Source organism: Rissa tridactyla, chromosome 2 (assembly GCF_028500815.1).
Source record: "Rissa tridactyla isolate bRisTri1 chromosome 2, bRisTri1.patW.cur.20221130, whole genome shotgun sequence".
Classification (NCBI taxonomy): domain Eukaryota; kingdom Metazoa; phylum Chordata; class Aves; order Charadriiformes; family Laridae; genus Rissa; species Rissa tridactyla.
Genome location: NC_071467.1, coordinates 124405823 through 124424764, shown reverse-complemented (window position 1 = coordinate 124424764; position 18942 = coordinate 124405823).

The window sequence follows — 18942 nt, the reverse complement described above, 5'->3', positions numbered from 1 at the left end:
TCCCTTTTTTCCTTCCTTCTCCTTGTTTTTAGTGTGAAGGAAAGCAAGAAAAGAGGAAGTGATAAATCAAAAATCTCACTGCAAAAAAAATTTCTACATTTAATTTTTTTGGGGGAAAAATTAAAAATTAACATTTTTGTGAGAAATGTCCAATAATTCCCTCTCCCCCGTCAAACCCTTTGAACAGCTTATATTGGTTGTTCTCTTGATAAAGACTATATTCACTTAATGGTGACACAGTTGACCATTCCATTGCTTCTGACAAGAAAACTTCACCTCAACAAAACTGGCCCCATGATATTCTTGATAAACCTGTCAATATCCACCAAACAGGACAGTCATCTTTAGAAGGGGAGGGAAACAGGACAGTAACAGACCTGAAAGTGTGCTTGTTTCTCCAAATTTGAAGGAAACTACTGAACACACGAACAAGGCCTCTGTGAGCTGTACTTTTCCCTTAATGAGGGGACCTAAATGTTAGCTTCGCAGCATTTGCCTTTTGGTATCGAAAGCAAAAGTAATTTGAAGAAGTATTATAAATGTCATTATATTCACTACTTGCAACACTGTATAAACCAACATACTTCTTCCAATCTTCTCTCCCTTTTACAAGTTAGGAGTCATAGTATCCCTCAGGGAGATGAAAGAAAGAAATTAGAGATAGTGGTTAAGGAGATGGAGTCTCTTGTGATTTGGGATGAAACTGGTTAGATCAACTGTTAATGTATAGAATACTCTAACATTGTATAATTTATTAATGGGTCTGTTACACAGCAATATGGATCTACTAAGGTCATATAAACTACTTGTCTTCCTCATTCACTTCCTTGTGCAAGCAGCAGTACCTGATTCATTTGATTTCCTCCATCTGTCTTTCTGTTTTCCCACTTCATCTCTCCAGGACACTACCTTTTGCAAAGAATGCTTTAAATTTGCTCTGGAAAGAAAATATAGTTGCTTGGATGTTATCCAACACGGCTAGGCATAGAGAAGATTTCAGAGGTTCTTTGCTTGGTTTGCATTTAAGCTGCAAAAAGGTTTATGCAGCTGTCTGAAATATTTTTAACAGTACTGAATTAGTTTTCAGTTAGTTCATTTAGCTTTCATTGTCAATGAGTTTTGTAACAGAACAGTGGTAGGTGAGGAGTAGATAATATGTTAACAAGAAGGCTGTTCCTGTCTCTACTTAGTGTCAGCACCTGCCATTTGGGATTCTCTCCAAAATTTGTGTTCTGTTTGTGAGAATACTGAAAAACAATGAAGATAGATAGTTACCGAGAATTCTAGTTCTGCTTGTCTACACTTAGATTTCTGGACTTAGCAAATTAATACAGAAAAGGAAATGAGCATACGTAATTGTAAGTTTTCAGGTATGTTATCCACAGTAGACAGAAATAAGATTCTGTCAAAGATTTAGCATTTGAACAGATTGTTTAATATTCATGCAGGAAAATTTAAACTGATTATGTTCCAAAAATATTTTTTAAAATATGACTTTGCTGAAAATTGTGAATTGCTCATATGCTTTTTTTTTTTTTTTAGAATAAAATAACATATTTTAATATAGGTTGCTATGATGCTGTTACAAATATCGGAAATGATTAACACTGGAAGAGTATTAAAGATTTAAACTGTTTCACCATCTGTGCTGTTTGTTTATTTTTCACATTTCATTCAACTTGGACAGTGAAAATGGATTCATTTGTTTTTCTCTTTCACTGTCGTGCGCTAGCATAATGATCCAGTGTTTCTGCCACAAACAGTGCAAGGGTATATTTATCTCCAAACTGCCATATCCAAAATTGCTGTTTTCATATAGATAGAAAAAAATACACACATATATAAACCAAAACAAATTACTTCATTAAAATTACTACATGATTGGTCCATTGTTTCAGTTTTTTATGTTGATTATTTTTCCCAACATACTACAGGCATACCTGGGCTTATATAGCTAGCTTATATCTATTTATCTGTTGTACTTGACAAATGCCTTTTGCAAAAAGAGGTTGTCAGCTAATCAGGAAAAGGATGCCTGATGTGTGATGGTAAGGTGCACTTGTCTTTGGTAACGCGCTCTATGTTACTTTTATGTGATGAATGGAAGACAAGTGTGGATACTTTTCTATAGGCCCATCTTCATCCAGAATGTCTTGCCCACCTGATAGGCACAATTTAAAAGCACTACATTCATCAGCTGCAAAATTACTGAAGATGGAATCAAGTTTCAAGATCCAGATTTACCATGGAAAAGTGTGGTTCCAGCTCTGCTATCCTGTTACAATTTTTCTGCTTAGTTGGAATATCTCAGGGGCATTCTTCTTCCATATTAAAATGAAGAAAAATCTGAAACAACTGAATTCTGAGTTGATGTCACCTCTCACAAAGAGAGGTCGCATCCCAAGGCCATTTAATGTCTCAGAATCTGACAGAGCAAGGAGCAACTCCTTGTTGAATCACTTAAATTGCAGCATGAAAACCAAAGACAAATCTGTTTGATTAGCATTAATAGACACCTTCTTTGTTGCATGTTCGCAGGCACAACAGCTAAAGATCAGTGTCATCTCTGAGTGGATTTCATGCATTCCTCATAAAATAATTTCCGAATCATGACACAATTACCCCACATTTATTGATTCCAAGCCTGGATTCAGTGGCAAAGATCTAAGCCTGAGATCTTTCTGTTTTCTCAAAGTAAAACAAAATAAAACCAATTTAATATAATGCAAAACTTCACTTGAGATTGTTAGCTTTCTTTGCTTACCTCTTGGCTACACTTCTTCTGGACAATTTCCAGCAACTATTTCACTGTAATCCACTCACCAGATGCAGTGTTCTGAATTTCAAGTAAATTTTTTAAGTCTATAGTGAAAGAAGTGGATAAAAAGAGAAAAGTTAAGGTTAAAACCTCTTCTAAATTAATCATGTTTTTCTTGGCAATTTGCTCTGTGTAGACCACACAGTGACCAGAGCAAAAAAACCCCGACACCCCTCCCTCCAATACCATCACAGTGAATCAGGATAACAAGAAAGACTTACAGAATTAAAAAAATAGGAAAAAGGAATAAAAAGTGTGACTTAGAAGGAACATTTAAAAACCTTTACAAATGACAATTTTATGAATGCGATATAGATATGATAAACAGGTGTAAACAAATCGGAGTTGTCTAACAAATGAACTTGACCAAATAGCTTTGTTTTATCCTTTCATTTGCCCTTGAATTTTGACAAGAATTCCCTTGCATGCCAATTGCCTGGGATTTGAAAGGTCTGACACACAATATTCATGGTAGTCAGCTTCACTAATAGTTCTCCACTTGTATTTTTCAAGAAAAAAAAAATCACACTTTTTGGAGACATAATTTCCTTATTCATTTTCTCAGGGGGGATTAAAATGTTAAGTCCTTTATTCCTTACCTTTGATGAGTCTGGAATGGATTGTGAATGTGATACTGCAAATTGGCAGAAAGATCTTATTTCGCCCGAATTTTTGAATCAGCCTCTCTCATAGAGTCTAATCAAACCTGTCACTCTTATGAAGACTGACGTGGCCAACAAGTGTGCTGCTGAACTGCAACCTGCCAGACTTTGCAACTCCTGCCACAAACGTATTTGAAAATCTGGATTTTCTATTGATCCCAACTTGTTTTTGCTATACAACGACTTCTGTAGCTGGATCACATCGATATTTCTGTCAGAAAGGTTACACAGCATGTGTTGATCATGTCCAATTTACAAAACGTTGAAGTGACAATAACGGGGTTATTTGAACATTTATTGCTGAACATTGAGAAACAATGTATTTGCTCATGTCAAGGAAGACTCTATACATGCTCAGACACCAGCAAGTGCAGAAGAAATTTATCTATCCTTCCACAAGCCCTTGGGAAGGGCTTTTTCATTCTTAGCTCAAAAGAGCCTTAGGCTTAAAAATAAAGGGCAAATACTCTTTCAGAAACTGATATTCAGAATGAAGCCATGCTTTAATACCGTGGAAATTCATATGACAAAATGAGTGATTTTTATTTTCTTCCTCTCTGTAGGGATGGCTTGCAAAGACATATTGCCCTGTTCTCTCTCTCTCCTCTCTATGAATGTTGCACATTTCCTGCTGCATTCAGCAGCATAGCTTACGCTCAGATCACAGCTGCTTATTTTAGGGCTCTGGGAAGATTCTGAATCCTCCACTCAAAATTAAAGGTTAGATTTTTAAAAGAAATATGAGAATTAGGTAAGCAGGTGTCACAGAGTTCAGGGGGCCTTGAACGGCTAAGGTGCTTCACTCCCAGTACAAACGGAAGACCGGAATTAGGGAAATTTTCCTCAGGCAATCCCCAGTAGGGAGTTTTGCCTGAATGTGGATGTCAGGACTGGATCTTTACAATACATCCTTTACCAAATCTGAATGGTATCAGACCTGTTCCAAGTGCTTGTTTGCTAGATTATATTTCCTGCATGTAAGCAAACAAGAACAAAGGTGGCTGTATAAAGTGGGCAGAATAAACATGTTCAAAAAGAACAGTGGCGCAGCAAGTATCTGTGGGTATGAGGGCTATAATAATGTTAAAAAGCTAAATGTTTTCAAGTCAATCCAGTCAAGTGCCTATTAAAAAAAAAAAAAAAAGAAAAAGAAAAACAAGAAAAAGCGAAAAAAAGAGAAAGCTCTCTTTTTTCCTCAGCTGTGGTGGTGCAGCACCTGCCATTAGCTGTGGTGGTTCCTATTTTCATATTGTCTGACAGTAGCAGTTGGACTGAGCCAGAGCCAGTGAGGCCGAGAGGCAGACTCCCTGCTTCCACAAAGCTGAATTTAATAAGATGAGAACAGTATGCCAAGATGGTGAACTCCCTCCCTAGCACTTATCATGACACTAGTCACTCAGCGGGGCCCTTATTGCAGCAGTAATCTGGGTGAGCCTGGCAGAGCGTCCTGCTTACAAGTTCAATATAATAGAACAGCAGGGCACTGGAGGCCTGGCAGAAAAGCTTAGCAAAGTTAAAGCCTATTACGCTATGCTTGAAAAAAATGGCTCTCAAAATATTATATGCCGAGCAAAAACCTGGACATGCCAAGTGCAGTGACATACTAAGCCTCTTCCATAATGGTGCACTCATTAGTCTATAGACACAAGCAACATGATTTTAAAAGTCCATAACTTGAATGGAAATGGATATGCAAATTCTTCCTTTTCTTCTGCTTGGCTTGAATTTAATAGGCAACACTACAGCATAATATCAAGATAGCGAAAACAAAACTTGAATCTGCTCTGAAATGCATTAAGTTGTTGAAGTCAGAAAATCCCTGCTCTGCATTTTATTTCCCTTATATTTTCGTAAATAACAAAAATCAGCTGGAAGTAATAATCCATCTCACTGGTATGTGAACATGAAATCTCAGCCTTGAGAAGACCTGTGGCAGGGAAGCTGCTATCAGCCATATCCTTAACATAGCAACATACGACACAAGCCCATCAGCATTTAAATTAAAGGAGAATAAAACCTTCGTTGTGAGCTGTCTACAATAATATCATTTCAGACTGGTTTTCATTGGATTATTACATATTTGATTTAACATTTTAAAGTCCATTTTACTCCTGTCCCTATTTTTAGCTTCAGTGGTGTCTATTACAGTACAGACTTGAAATTCATCAAGAATGTGCCGATCCAACCTTGAAACATGGTCCCTAGTTTGAATGGCATTTTGAAAATAGAATTTTACTTGTTAGGAATTGCCAGAAAAGTCTTTCCATCTGGTCAAAAGACCGTAATGATAAACTCCCCTAAAAAGAGCTAAAAAGAGATGGGAAAAGAAGAGGTAGGCATATATTCCTCTGCATTCATTTGTGATGGGAAGATCAATGTGTCACCTGGCCACTTTGCAAAGTTAAGCAGGCTTTCATTTGCCTAAACACAAGCCCTTGAAGCCATCTGACATGCCTGTGGGTTTTCCCTGTGGGTTTTCCATGTAGCCTGTATCCATCATTCCAGAAAAGCTTGAGTCTCCTGTGATTTCTGCACCATGTATGTCCCACATACAATAGAATTGCATTACCCTTCCAGTTGGAAGGAACCTCAAGAGGTCTCCAGTCCAACACCCTGTTCAAAGGAAGGTCAACACCACATTCAGATGAAGTTTCTCTGGGTTTTGTCCAGTTGCGTCTTGAAAACCTCCAAGGATGCAGATTCCATAATTTGTTTGGGCCCGTGCTCCAATGCTTAATTATCCTCATAGTAGAACATTTTTTTCCTGATTTCCAGCTTTAACCTTCCCTGTTTCAATTTATGGTTCTCGTACTCTCACTGTGCTCCTTCGTAAAGAAATTGGCTCTGTCTTCCTAGAAACATCCGCTTATCAGAAAGCTGCTACTAGGTGCCCCACATCTTCCCTAAACAATCTTGCTCTCTAAAGAAGCACAGTTCCTTCAGGTACTCTTCACAGAGCATATGCTCCAGCCTCCTGACCAGCTTGGTAGCTGTCTGCTACACTTGCTCAAGTTTACCAGCATCTTCCTTGTACTGGGGAGCCCAAAACTGAAGGCAGTGTTCCAGATGCAGTTTCGCAAGTGGCAAACAGAGGGGAATAATCACTCTTTGATCTACTGGCTACACTCCCATTGATACCTGTGTGCTTAGTCTACTGTCCACCAGGACCCCCAGGTCCTTTCCAGCAGAATCTTCCAGTGCTAGGCTGGGAATCCATAAGAACCAGGGTTGGCGATCTGGTGATTTCCTTCAGTTGCTCAAAGAAGACTTCATCCATTTTCTAATATTGAGCACATGGTTTGTAACAGATTCCTACTACAATCTTGCTCTTACCAGGCTCTCTGATCATGACCCATAAGGCCTTAATCACCCTACTTTCTGTTCCACAAAAGAGCTCCATACGTCCAGGCTGCTCCCTCACATAGAGAGCAACCCCCTTCCTTGTCTTCCGTGCCTGTTGTTCCTAAAGACCCTGTATGTTCTTTACAATGCAGAGCTCCTGCCACACCTCAGTTATCCTCATGATGTCTTAGTTCTGGGCCCACACACAGAGCTCTAGCTCCTCCTGTTCAGTTCCCAGACTGTGTGCAGTTGTGCACAAACACTGGAGGCAAACCTTCTTTTAACCTGTCTTATCCTTCCTGAGGGCTCTTTTGCTCCTGTCACCCTGTCCCATGTATTTACTGCCCCGACTTCTGTTCCCTCACCTATCTGCAAGCTGTCATCACCATCCCCTGATGTACCTGGTTTAAAGCCTGTTGGCAAAGATCATATGTGTGGATATCTTGGATACTCTAGGGCACCTCAAATGGAATGTACTTGCGTTTAGACAGTTAAATCCTGCCTTTAGTGTCTGAGTCCAAGACTTTTACAACTGCTTCTGTCTGGTCATGTCTATTTCTCATCCTATCCTTCCAGTCTGTACTATTTTATCGATCATTCGAACAGAGGAATAGACCATTATATTCCCAGGTTTTCTTTATAAATGCACAGAAAAAGTATTTTAGATGCAGATTTTATTTAGGCTTTTTTTGAGGAAAAGCCTTACTGTGTGAAAGAAATTAGCTTATTTCAAGTATCATCCAACAGAATCTAGCTAAGAAGCACATGAGCTACAGCACAAACACAGCCAAACCAGCTAAAATATTCCCACCCTAGCACAAGGGTCAACAATATTTGGCAGGTGTGATAAACACAGCAGGTAGCAAAATTTTAGGTAGCACACAGCACTTAGTCAGGGTGCCTTCATGGTCCCGATCTGCTTCAGCTGGGGCCTCCACCCACACCCACAGGTCCAGGAGCTCTACTTAAGCTCAGCCTTGTGGCTTAGTTTCTTTCCTAAGCTACTCTGGAGAAGCATTGGTTTTCAGCCTAGCTGTAGCTACGCCCCTGCCTGGCAATGTGTCCAGGTGACCCTGACATCTTGTGGACTGACTTCCCAGCTTGACCTGGAGTCTGTCTGGCAATTGCTGGACCTAATTCTGACCTGCAGACTGACTTCCTGGCTTGACCCCAGACCTGCTCCATCACCAGGAACTTGCCCAGTGATTTCAACTCTTGGTTGGACCTGGATATTATCTCTCGGTCTGCCCTGCTCAGGTACTGTGGGGCGGCCCCTGCTGATGGCCGGGTTATTCTCCTTGGCTCCATGCCTGTTAGGGACCCTCTGGCCCTTGCTGCTCCCTAATGAAAACTAAAAATGGTTAATACGTGGTACTGAGAGCTAAGCATGCAGTTAAAGCATTACTGCTAATACAGCAGAGGCAGCACTGCAAAGGAGAAACTTCAAAAAAACCCACCTGTTTCCCTTTCAAGTTTTTCCCTAGTGTTCTAGGCTGCTGACTAACCTTAGTGTGCACTGATGTCTCTGCCACCTTTGAAAGCTTCTGTGTACATACTCGTTTTCTTGCCTCACGCTCTCTATGCAGTGCCTTGTTATATTTTGCTGTGTTGTTGTGGTAAGTGATAGTTCCCTAACTGAAGAACTTTAATTTATCATTGGCAGACTTGATGGTTTCCCCCTTGGAAAGGGACACCTTGTGGCTTGTGGAAAATGTTAATAGTTCACTTAACCCCGAGAAGAAATTTTGTATAGTAAATTGCAACCTATCATCATTTCTCTGTTTTGTGGCACTTCCGTGCTGGCAACAGAACTCAAAGTAGTCAGACTTGCTCTGCATCCTGTCTCCCCAGTGAGCACAATGGGGAGCTGAAGACATGCATGGTGTCTTACAACCTCTGAACACTGAAGACCAAACATGGTGCATACCCATTCCATACCTGCAGCTCATCCGAAAGGATTCCAGGTTTAGCATAAGGGTAAAAAAAAATCAAAACAACCAGCTTATGAAATCAACAACCTTAACTCTGCCCTGCAGTATGTTTTTGGATAACCATTAAATTAAGTTTTTTGGATATCTGAGTTGTAAATTACATGGAATTTATTTGTAAAGATGCTGGGGTTGGGATTTACTCTTAGATTTTTTGTTTTCATACTGACTTTTTGAAATATACACGCTTCTGTTGCTTACTAGTAAGTGAGCTTAAACTACTACGTTCTTCTGCTTGTATGAAATCCATGGGAAATTTTTATTGATTGATAATCCACATCAGCAGCAAAATTCCTGGCTACGATTGGATGACTTCATGTAAATAAGCGTAAGAGCTTTAGAGAACAGCGGTGTCCCAGAATACTTTTCAGGGCCTTTGGGCACAACTTGCATGAACCTGAGCAGCTAAGCCTTTAATGTCAACAGAATCTCGGTGAAAAGGCACTGTAAGAAGCCCTTGCTTTGCTTTGTGGTAAAGCCTCTGGTATTAGAAAGCAAGGGTACCATTGATGTCCTCCTGTGCATACCCAAAACCTCGAGCAAGATGAACAGAAACAGAGCACTGCCAAATCTTACCAAAGATTTGCTGCTATTTTAAGTCTCACTTTGGGTGATTGGTTTTAATTTTATCACCTATCATCTTGTGGTGAAACTTTCCCAGGCAAATGGTGTGTTCAGGACAGAGCGATATTAAATGCTCTTGGTAGATTTCAGGTATCTTGTCAATATTCGGTTGGTATTCAAGCATTTCGTGTCATATCAAGGATACATACAGCAGTAGTATCTTCAAATTATTTTGTTGCTGAAGCCAAAATTAGCAGCAGTACATTTTTTTAAATAAGCTTTTAATATTATGAGACATCATGAGTACTGCAGAAACAGTTAGCAATGCAGTTTCATGGAAAAGAAATTCCTTTGGATATTCTAACTGATGGGACCAGTGTATTCGCAGAGAAGGGAATGAGTGAAAGGACCCATGTAACAGAAAGCACAATGCAGGTAGTGTTACATAAAGCTGAGTGTGCCACTTGGCTTGTGCTATAGCAGCTGTTATTCAAAACCATATGGGAATTTCTGAAGACAACTTTTATTCTGAACTTCCTCATCTGACTTAGCAGAAACAAATACATAGTAATGAGTATGTACGCTCGTGATGAAATTCGAAGGAAAAGGTGTTCCAACATTCTGAAAGCAAAATCTTAATGCCTTTGCATCTTGGTAATCTCTTAACTTACATACTTAAGACAAATCAAATAAATGTTTTATTTTGTGGGACCAGATGGCTAACACTTCACAGGCTAAAATGCCAGCTGCCAATTTGTTTGTTGTTGCTTGGCTTTAAGTTACCGCACGCACTGGGAGGTAAAGAATAAAGTTTTAATTTCTGCCAGATTTATTATTCCAAAACTTAAATTTTAGTTAAGATCACACTGAATGGAGCAACAACCTGAGGCAAATCCTTGCCCTTTTCTCTTAGGAGATATTTTCCTACACGTACTTATGCCACTGTTTTGATGTGAAAGATAGGCAGTTGTGCTTAAAAAAATCCAGTTCTCCTTGAGTTACAAAGATCAACGTCAGACAAGTAGCTGATTGTGATTTAGTTTTGGTGATGGCTTCTGCTTTTCTTCTGTTGATATCTGTTTACAGCAACTATTCCAGTTATTCATGTAATACATTGTAACTGATCTTCCATGTTCTGTCAGGTATATATGATGACATAAAAGGCTAAGATCATTATTACTGATTTGCATTGCAATAGTTCAAAGATACTATGGTATAGCCTGTGCCAATTCATGCTTGAAGAAATGTCAAAATGATTTTCTTGTCCTTCTTGAATATAATTTTGAAGTATTATTTTGAAGTGCATACTAAGCCAATAATTCCAACTGACTCCAAACCCCTTTTCCACCAGATCTTGGCACTGAAAGTTTAAGGTACTGTTATCTGGACTTAGAGCTAGTTTGGATATGGGAATTAATCCTGACTTAACAAATAATTGAAGTGCTTTTTGCATGGCTTATGTAAAAATTAGCTTCTTGGTATATCACATGACTAAAAGCTATTCCAAAGAAATTATAATATATTTTATAGTGACTGATAACTACAAAACTGCTTGCACAAAAAGAATAATCTATGCTAGAATAATAGTGTATAATACAATTCTAGTAGGCCACTTATAGTGAAAACAGGATCGTCAAAGTCAAATATTTTATATCCACAAGACAGACTCTGTTAATCGTGAATAAACTGATGTGCTGAACTGTGCTGCTGGGTAAACAATGTGAGGAAGAAGACCAGTTGTTTGGCTTGAGTGTCAAACTTAGAAAACAAATCAAAGCGTAGGTATACCCAAAAAGGGATTTTTGTTTTTTTATTATTCTGTGTTTATCATATATTTAAATTCCTTTTAAAACATAACCATTCAGAGAAGATACAACTTCAAAATCGGAACATTAATAACCTCAGTTCTAAAAAATAATAAAAAAGGCGATTAATGGGACTTTTTTTCAGGACAAATCAGGTCTTTTCTTCTTGGCTAAGTCAGGTTGTGAATTTGTAACTGAGGCCTTTGTAGGGCAAAACCAAATTGTAAAGGAGTTGTATATTTACATTTTTTTTAGGTTCAGTCACTGTTTTTATTTTATTCAGGAATGAACACTAAGTCATCAGTGTTAAGTTTGCATTTTCTCCCTATCTGGGAGGCATCTATAACTCAGAACTGTGACTCATGAACATTAAACCAATCAATACTAGTCCTATACTGTTAGATTCTTGTAAATGAAAATATATACATCCAGCATTGCTGTAATGGGGTGCAGTAATATGATTTGAGGGAATTCAATTTGCACTTTTTAGGTTTTCTTTATCCCCTATTATAATATTCAAACCAACACCGAGTATCATAGAATCATAGAATTGCTGAGGTTGGAAGGGACCTTTAAGATCATCAAGTCCAACCTTTAACCTACCCTGACAAAAGCCACTTCTAAACCATGTCCCTAAGTGCCCCATCTACCCTTTTTTTAAACACCTCCAGGGATGGTGAATCCACCACCTCCCTGGGCAGCCTATTCCAATGTTTAATAACACTTTCAGTGAAAAAATGTTTCCTAATATCCAATCTAAACCTCCCCTGACGTAACTTGAAATCATTTGAACCATTTCTCATTGTAGACTAGAAGCAATGCCTATTTTTCAGATTTAGATGTACATTTAGTACATTTAGAACATACTAAAGATGTCATATGTTTTCTCTCTAGCAGTGTCCTCAACAAGATATTAGACCACTTCTATCTACTGTTTTTCTTTTGGTTAGTTGGCTATTTTAAAGTCTTAATTCTGTTTTAGGAGTTAAACTGGTCCCTCCAAGCGTGGAAAGGCTTTTCATTGAAAGAGCTACTTAATGTTTGTTTATTCTGAAAACAAAAGGATGGCACTAAATGAAAGGGTGCATGTATACTTGATTCCAGTGTTGCATAGAGCAGATGAGAAGTGAGACAAGGGAGCAATGTTCAAACATACATATTCTGCTGTCTGGGCGTAGTGGGATGGATCTGTATGGGCTTCTATAGTTAGTATTAATTACAGCTGATCTGACCTGCAGTCACTTCCATGCCTGTCTGTGCTTTGTGGTACCGATAAGGAGCTGCTCAACTGTTGTAAGCCCTTGACCTTTCACTTGTCTGAAGTGGTAAGTGTGAAATTTGCGACCAGCTATACTTTGGTGCAATTTCAGAGCACATCAAGATCATGGCAGGAGACAGATGAATCGAACTGGATAGCATAAGAGCCAACACTGCAGTCTGAAATTCTGATATAAGGTCTTTGGAGAGAGGTTTATCCTTATTTTATGCATCATTGATATTGTTCAATGCTTGCTACTCTAATAAAATTATACCCATAAAGAGGATTCCACTTCCAAATGTTGCTATTTTATTCTAAAAGGAGCATTTAAGAAGACATTCACCAAATAAAAACAATGTACAAATTTATTGTCTCTACAACTTCCTTTGTGGTCAGGAAGTTAAAATGGGTATAAACTTGTGAATGAGAGCTCAGCTTTATAAATTTACACAGGTGTTAATGTGTCTGTTTATCTTTGTGATTTTACATTACAAAAACAAATTGATCATAATCTCAAAGTAAGCCAATACTAAGAAAGATTAAAATCTCCATATTCATTTTCTAGTGGGATGACACTTACTATTTTCTACTCCTTGCTGCAGACGGATAGAAGGCCACTGGTCAACAATCTCTTGAGGATGGTGTGCCAGTCTTTTGTTTTCTGAAATAAATAAATAAGTGTACTACTCAACAGCATTCAAAGTGTATTTTACAAGCCAATCAGTAGTTATATATTAAAATATATTAATTCTGTACTCAGCAGCCAGAAGTGTGAGGTGATTATCATTGCAAGTTATTAATACCTAAGCTATTAAAACACCATGCAGGGTTGCATTGGTGTGCCAGTGTTTTAGTAAGCAGCACTGCTTTCTCATTTCTGATGATCTACAGGTGATTCCCCTGCCCTTAGTCTATTTCAGTCCCTTGCAGCAGCTATTGATTTCCTGCTTGGGCTGATGTTTGATCAGAAACTTCTATTCCTTTACTGTATCTTGAAAATCCTCCATTCATTGTGCATCATGCCTGTCCTTTACAGATTCCAGACTCCCGCAATGCAACACACCGCCCTTGCTCACTACAGGCCTCCAGTGTTGCTCTCCAGTGATCGTCAACACCTTATGGTCTTCAACAGCTGTGGCTGCCTAATAAATCTCCAGCTTTGTAAGTAATAGCAACAGCAAATGATTATGGTCAAGTACTCCTCTACCCTGATGGAGTAGCGCTTAGGGTAGATGCACTAGGATAAACAGGTGAGAGGCCTGAGTAACAAATGCGGTCTTGATCAAGAGGAAGATATGGCTGACTAGGGACTTAGGGGAACCCATCTCCTGTATCTATCTAAACTTCAGCTCACCTGAAACTGGGAGTAGCATAGTTACTTCTGTATAGGTGCACTTCAACATGTCAGGGCCCTCAGGGCGCTAGTAGGACTTAATGTCCCTGACCTCCCTCAGCTGGGGCCTCCACCCTGACCCATGGGCCAAGGAGTTCTATTTAAGCTCAGCTTAGGGCCTTCGCTCATTGCTTGAGCTTGACCTCAGAGCTGCCTTCTCAACACGAACTTGTCTGGCAATCTCAACTCTTGGTTGGACCTGGCCACCACCACTGGGTCTGCCCTGCTCCATTGCTGGGAGCAGTGGGTAGGCCCTGGCTGACGAGGCCCTTGCTTTGCTGGCCTGCAGTGCCCTGGCCACTGCTGCACCCTGGCAGCTGGAACTTGGTATCATTAGAGTTTTAAAACCACAACTAAATTAATGAATAATCAGTTAATGAGAAAATTTAACTTATGATTCAATGGATCAGGGGCAAGACTTCTTAATAAATTCTAAGAGAGGGGGGAAAATAGCCACGGTGGTGTTAAAAAAGCTTTATTGAAGACTTCCTCTGTTCACATACTTTGAATTTTTATAATAAAATCTGGCAATGAGGTAATTTGGGAGTTCACCAGGTAATTTATGCTGTGCTACAGACTACTCTGATATACATTAAGCCTTCAAAATGCATTACATATATCCTTGCAAAAGATAGGTAGTTGCTACTGAACAGTGCACGCGTGTTCTGCAATAAATGTAGGTGGAATTATAACCAAGTCATACCCTTGTTTGGCAGTCTTTTGCTTCAAAGATGATAATTAGCATGCTACTGACTGATCCTGAAAGTCCCACTAGTATGATACCTGAGAGATAATTAGAGGAAATCAGAAGGCAAATTTTCAAATTGATGCATAATATCATCACTGAAATTAGCCACTGTGCACAGAAATAAAGGTCAAGTATGAATCAAACTTAGGAATCAATATTATGTTACCACTATAGTGGCTTAATGTTATGATTGAGGTTTTTTTACACTTTTAAATGTCTGTGTTTGATTCCAGTATGAATACTGGCACGACTGTCAGTTAACAGAATATGTGAAATGTATAGATCAGACCGACCCAGACAGCCAATGGCTTAGAATCATGAATGTTCATTAGTATATTGTACTGATGCAACCGCTTGGACTAATGTACCCATTTATTCACTCTTCGACCTTATGCAAAAAGAACACTTGCATGTAACCTCAGTATAGAAAGAAAACGCTACTTAAAAATTTCCTTCCATATGGACTCAGTTTTTTTTATATATCAGAAATACCGATGAGTATGAAAGCTTAGTTTTGACAACCTGGAAAAAAACAAGGTTAAATGCAAACCCAAGTATGATTTAGTATGGAAGTTTATTACAATTGTAAAAAATAGGCTTTTAAAAGGAAATATACTGAATATTTAATACGGCAAATAAGTAGTATGTAGAATTATGCCTGAGGGCTCTCTTGCTATGTTGAGTGGATTTAATTTAATTTAGAAAGGCTGGAAAAAATAGTATACAGTACACAGTTTTCCAATCTACCAACTTTTTGTTACTGTTGTAGAAAGACAGAAAGGAAGCTGCATAACTAATCTGAAAAGCCTCTAAAGTAATTTCAGTAGGAGCAGTTATACAGTGTCCACCTTGCAAGCAGCATAGTAGAGAAAACTGCTACACTGGCAGTAGAAGGGCATTCACTGACACAAATATTTTACTTACACAAGAGAGAAGATACCATTATGAAGCCTGCTCTGACTGAGGCACCTGTGAAACAAATAATGTTAAACTAACTTTTCATTTAACATTGTAAGCAAATTTGAAATACTTTGCTATACTGGAAATGAACAGTCAGAATGTGCGACTGCAGACTTAAAACTAACAAACAAACAAATCAAAAAAAACAAAACTCCTCAATGAAGAAGCTTTGTAGAAGTCTCATGTTTAGGTCGAAATTTATCATTTTTAGTGGTCTGCTGCTTAAACTTGGTACTGTTGTTGTAATGTTATCTCCATGTCAGTGGAGTAGTTAAAAAACCTCATAGGCTATAGAAAGCTGGAAACAACTTAGCAAATATTTTCTCTGAGAATCAGGACCAGAAAAAAGAGCGCCTTATTCATACTCTGTAGATTATTGCTTATACAATCACATCTTCCACAAATCTAAAATGTTATGCTTGTATAAACGCAGGAGGCAGATCAAGCCATTTGTTGGGAATATTGAAAAAGTGCAACGCTGAGGAGAGGTGTATTGCTCTGCATTCTGCCATGCGGAACTGCAGCCAATCTTAATAGCTGAACTGCATCACCACTACTCGTTTCACTGAGGCTTATTCTATGTAATATACATATTGTTAAATACATTCAGTAAACAACGGCTCATCGCCCACTTAACCTGTATTTGTTTTACTCATGCAACAGAACTGGAAGGACTGGACATACACAAAACAATATTGTGCAATGTAACATCTACAGCATTTTGGAAATACACAAAATTATGTACATCCCTTTAATAAAATTTGAGGGACTTCATTGAATACACAAATTTACCAGCGTATCCAGTCAATCCTTTGGAATATATATTAATAGTTATGTCTTATATTTGTTTTGCCATCATAACCAGATAAAGGATATTGATTACTGTATTTTAATTCTAGCATTCTTAACAAGGCAACAGTAGTATTTTTCTTCAGCATGCTTTGAAACTCAAATATTCTGACACTTCAAATGTTCCAAAATACCTATTGTTACTAAGGTATTAATTAGTTCATTGCTTCATCACGTGTAACTAGCTATTTGTATAACTATAGATAAACATCTAAGTCTTGATTCATAAATAAAAAGATTACATGTATGCCAGTGAAATGCTGTATGTATCCTGCTGTTCTGTGGTGTAACCCTTTGGGCATTTTCCTTTATACTCACAGTCAGATTTTGTCGGAATAGTGAACTGCATGTATGATTCAAATGGGCTCCAGGCAGATGCTCAGATTTTTCCTGGAAACATACAAAGGCTTCAGGGAAACATCTTCCCTTGGTGATCATAAAAGCACCACTTGCATGTTTCCATATGGAATATCCTTAGAACCTTGTTCACAAACACAGAGAGAACTGAGAAGCAAAGCTGAGTGGTTCTGGCACCCTAAGGATTTCTGAGATAATAACTATGAGGAGAAGGTTCTTGTGTACAATGTGTTACAAATAATGGAAGATATCTTACTATTCTTAAATGCTTGGCAGTGCTCTGCTTTTGGGCTTCACTTTGGTCCGTTATAAAGCCAGATGTTAATTTTAGACTTGATTGACGTCTCCACGATTCAGAATAATCTGTAATTACAATTTGAAATAAAAGCATTTATTTAGAAAAAAACCAAACAAAAATACTGCATATTGATTCATAAAGGAGTAGTAGTAGGTGTAATGAACGGTAGCACTTATTAATTTGAAACAGCTTGTGATTTCATAGCTGCTTTATGGAGAAATGCTACATGTGCAAAATTATGCTAACAAGTTAGTCTTATCATCAGAGCATAACCACTACTAAACAAAATCTGGTTGTGTTTATCTAAATTTTCATCTAGATAATAGTGATAGCAGGCTAAGTTTCTAAACCCATTGGTAAATGGAGCTGCATTCACATATCTTTTTCCATCTAGATCCAGGGTCAATGTAACTGTAAGTGAAACATGTCTTCATTTGTATTGCTGAAGTTCAATTTATTTATTTTTCTTTTGTAACTTTGCAGGGTGTCTCTCCTATATATTTGTTTATACTCAGTCATCATCATCTGTCCATCCTCTGGCTTGTTTCTTCCAGGGTGGTCTGCATTTCAGATTTTGTGATGGGATGTTACTTTGGTTTCCTTCTGTTTCCCTTTTCTTCCTTACTGCTTGTATTCTCTTCAGGGGCAGAGAACCCATCGTACTTTCATGTATTCATTTCCAAGGTGCTTTACCTGTCACTAAATTTTAGTTTAGAGGCCAAATTCAGGTCTTCATTGAGCTTTCTATCATGTTGCCCCCTACGTAGCAAAGCAATTTCAATGCCTGTAAATACATTCTAGTCCCTGCACCCACCACGTCATGCTCAGGACAACCCTTCTCTTGGAATATTACTACTTTTAAAAATGGACTTTGTCAGACATCTTAGGTGTGTTATTTAATCGTGCCTTTTCTATGACTCCTACTTGTGTTGCGACAGAAGTTCTGTCTTCTGATTTCCTCTCTTAACCTTTTCTGTAGGTGTGTTACATATTTCAACCCTTAATATTATTTCCCCTTGTCTACCCATCTGCTTATTTTAGCTGCTTCTTCCTCTCTGCTGGATTCTGTACAGACTTCCCATCCCCCTGTCCACTCCTTTAAACTCTCCCCCATAGCTCTGTCTATCCTCTCAGTCGGTGCATTTGTGACCCTTCTGTTCAGATGGAACCCGTCCCACCTATATAGGCTCCATCTGTTCGAAAATGTCCCACAAACCTAAAAGGGGACGGAGGAAGTTCTCCTCTACAGAATTGACGTCACTAGGTGGAATTCTCCTGGGGTTCTGGCCCCGGAGCATCAGTAGCATTTACAAACAATAAAAAGGCTTCTTGCTGAAAGGAATTCCTGCGAACAATGTTACCACAATACCTACCTATTTTCACGTATACTTCTCAGGACCTGATCCAAGGCCTAAGTCACTGGGGATTTTCCACTGATCTCAGTGGACTTTGGATCAAGCCTTCATTTCACAAATACATGTGTTCAAAGGACAGGTTTAAAAAATAGCAACTTCTGCCAAGACAAGGGTGTTTAATAACTCCAAACCAATTCTCTTTACTCAAAAAAATATGGCAACTAAGAAAATAAAATGTTACAGAGATACTTCTTTGGGAAACCATTATTAACAATCTCTCTATGTATACTGGGACCTAGTGAAATTAAAACTTGTAGATATGATGCAACCTTTTGTCAGTGAAGTGATTTTTTTGGTCATTCTCCAAATGTTGCTCAATATCTGCAGTATGTAAAGTATTAAAATCTCCTTGTGATCTGCTTCAAGGGACAAGAAAAGCTGGAAGCAGATAAAAGCAAAAAACTCCCTAAAATGGAACCTGCTTTCAGCACTGGTAAAATCTCTAGTCATTTTTTTTTTTTATAGCCTAAGGAGAAAAGTTGTAT